A 3,777-nucleotide genomic window follows, 5' to 3' on the forward strand; every position below is an offset into this window, starting at 1 on the left:
GGAGGGAACCGAGCAGGAGTAATGGTAGTACCTCATCGGCGAGAGGTACTTCCAATGATGTTGCCTAGTGGATCAGCTCCTGGAAGGCATTCATGTGCTCCACCATGCTGGAACCATCTTGGTACCAGAGTCTTACTAGCTTCCGAAATACCAAAACCTGATTAACAACATTTTTGTTCTGAAACATAATGCCGATCTTCTCCCAGAGCTCATGAGCCTTGCTCTCTTCATTGAAGTTGTTGTATAGACTCATGTCGATGAAGCACCGTATGTACGCCGTTGTCTTCATGTGCATCACCTCCCATATCGTGGCGTTGATTTTGTCCGGTCTCTTGCCCCCAAACTGAACCGGCAACCAAAGATCTTTAACCACGAGCATGTCCCTCATCTTCGACTTCCACACCGAATAGTTGGAGCCAGTGAGCTTGAACATGCCTCCCAATGAATCGTCCATTTTTCTGTGTCGTTTCGCTCTGATACTAGTTTGACAGGAATACACGCTCTCGATGAACAACGCTCGGCCACAACCGAGCCTAGGATCAAACACAGAAAACGGGTAATGTACGCACGACACAATGAAGAGAAGAGTACACATGATGTTAACATGGAAAAAAAAAAACCCAAACTGGGGAAAAACCACGGCAACCCACAGACTGCAAACTATCACTATATCACAATGTACAATAGTAAAGCACCGAGGCAACGACCTCGAGCTTGCTATCTTCGCCATAGGCGGCGGTTACAACAGAGGCAACGACCTCTTCCTCTCTCTCTCTCTCTCTCTCTGTACACAGTTACGCACTCAAATCTTGCACCAACAAGAATGACAACTACTATGTATACTAATTTTGCCCTAAGTCATCTTTATACTAATATGACTTTTCGACTATTTACAAATATAGCACCGATGGACTCTCAGAAAACATATTTATGAATATGTCCCTTCATCCGGTGAGCACTTCTCACTGAGCCTTCACCATCCGGCTCTTGCCGGGTACACGTCATCTGGTTCTCACCGGGCCTTTCTTGCTGGGTACTCGTCATCCGGTTCTCACCGGGTCTTCCTTGTCGGGTACTCGTCATCCGGTTCTCACCGGGTCTTCCGTTGTTGGGTACTCCATATCTTCCCATCCGGAGGGACCTGTTTCCTAACAAAAGCTACTCAGAACTATGGATTGTTTTACAGGGCTGATTTGGACATAAATCTGGAAGGATATACAGATGTTGATTGGGCTGGAAGCCAAACAGATAGAAGATCCACAAGTGGATATATGTTTACATTGGGAAGTGCAGGTATTTCATGGAGTAGCAAGAAACAAGCTATTGTTGCATTGTCTAGTACTGAAGCTGAGTACAGAGGAGCCTCCATAGCCACTTGTGAAGAGGTATGGATCAGAAGATTGCTTGCTGATTTGGGAGAGTATATAGATGGTACTGTCACAATCTGGTGTGACAATATGAGTAGCATTCAGCTTGCAAAAAACCCAGTGTTCCATGCAACAACAAAGCACATTGAAGTGCATTATCACTTTATTAGAGAAAAAGTGATTGAAGGAGAAGTTGATATGGTGTATGTGAATACAAATCAGAAAGTTGTTGATATTCTCACAAAGGGATTGAGTGTGGATAGATAACCCCAAGAAAGGATAAGTTGAGCTTGAGGGGGAGTGTTGAGAAGCAAGCTCAACATGGTATGTGATGCTTATTGGGAAATAAGCTATAGTAGCTATTTAGCTACTTGTGAACATAAAGGAGAAACAACTAATTAGCTACTGACAGCTGTTTAGCGACTAACAGCTAATTAGCTGCATATGTAAGTAACTTATTACTTAGGTAAAAAAGTAAGAGAGTAGGTAAGTAAGAAATATACATGAAGTAGAACTCTGAGAGAGAGAGTGAGGATAGAGAGGAAGAACTCAGAGAGTGAGAACAGAAGAGAGAAATAGACGAGAGCAAGTAGAGCTCTACGTGTAATGAAATAGAAGAAGTTTTGGCTGCTACAGAGGTAAGTCTCCTTCCCCCTTCCCTTCTGTGTTTGCGCACCAAACGATCCAGCACACCACGATCCGCCGCGCACATAGGAAGAGCCCGAGTGCCTTCTTCACGTTTTCTTAACAAATATGACCCTCAAGCAAGTTTCTAAAGCTACTTGCTCATGGTTAGACCCCTTATCAGAACTACATATCATGTACCATAATGGGATACCAACTCCCATGACATTTGGGGCCATAGTTGCATATAATGGCAAGCCAAATTGGTTTGTTTTAAACGTGGAGTCGATTGCCCAAGAGTTGTTTATTGACAATCCCTCACACATCTCTAACATCCATTCATCTTGGAGCACCAAGATGAATGGTTGCCTTGCAGGAGATCCATGTTCACTAGGCAAGTAGGGTTGGACATGAGCCACCTTCCCAAGATCTCGGAGGGCATAGGCATCTTGCATCATCAAAGATCAATCAACTTCACACATAGCACTCCCAAATTTTAACTTGTTGGCCATGTTATGAACCTCCTTTGTTATCATAAAGAACCTATAACTCACAAGGTCTAATGAACTAGCCTTGGACTTATGATATGCTTCCTTACACATGCTCATTCGTGCCACATGTCGTGCGCATCCAACATCAAAAAGGTCATATCTACAACAACTTATAACATTTGGAGCCACCGGCAAATAGTATGCATCTGGTCTACTTCCCAGTACATGACCCGTATGAGTTCCATATATTGAAAGGGTCATTGTCCCATGGTCAACCTCGTCATTCATTCGAGCGTTCACATGAAAAGTACACCCACATTAGGATGAATGCTTTCTACGTCGGGTGCATGGATATTGCTTGTTGGCCACACCGGATCGGTGACAATTATACCTAGTCACCTGTGCACCCCTTGTGGCCCCTATACGGAAGCATGTGTGATACCTCAATTGAACATCTATGAGCGTATCATCAATCTGTCAGAGTACCCGTCAAAGAATGGTGCGATGCGCCACAATGTGACGCCAGTACTATCTCCCTCCATTTCTCTACGTGCGTAACCTGAAGATGAGGCGATGCCTTAAGGTGTATTACATTCTCATTTCTAATGTTAAGAGGTAATTAATTGGAGATGGAATCAGCTCTGATTAAAATGACGGTGAAGGGTTTAATGTGACTTAAAATGTGATTAATTTAAATGTTAATATGACCGTTTTTTTGGCTGAATGTGATTAACAGGTTGGGCGACCTGGCTTATGGTTGGGTGACCATATTAAAAGAGGTTGGGCGACCTGGATTTTGATCGTGAACTGTTTTTTAAAACGGTTGGGTGACCTGGATTAGGACAGAGAATGTTTTTTAATAGGTTTGGGTGACCTTCTTTATTACCATCGATGTTTTTTACGAGGGTTGGGTGACCTGCTTATTTTCCATATTTAAACAGGTTGGTTGACCTGGATTATGAGAGAATGAGGTTTAAGAGGTTTGGGCGACCTAGATTATGAGAGGATTAATTTTAAGAGGTTTGGGCAACCTGGTTTATTACCATTTATGTTTTTTACAAGGGTTGGGCGATCGATTGGTTTAAAATAGGTTTTTCGAAGAGATTGGCTTAAAACTGCAAATCAATTCGTTTACACTTGAGATTGGTTTAAAACAACAAACCAACTTTAGATTGATTTACACTTGAGATTGGTTTAAAACAACAAATCAACTTGAGATAAACAATTGTTGTAAACAACTTTTCCATTAATAAGTACTCGCGATTTACAATGAGTCGATTCTCGCTATACAAAAT

Source organism: Azolla caroliniana, unplaced genomic scaffold (assembly GCF_043228905.1).
Source record: "Azolla caroliniana isolate FFs.n. ecotype wild unplaced genomic scaffold, voAzoCaro1.0.p SCAF_20, whole genome shotgun sequence".
Taxonomy (NCBI): domain Eukaryota; kingdom Viridiplantae; phylum Streptophyta; class Polypodiopsida; order Salviniales; family Salviniaceae; genus Azolla; species Azolla caroliniana.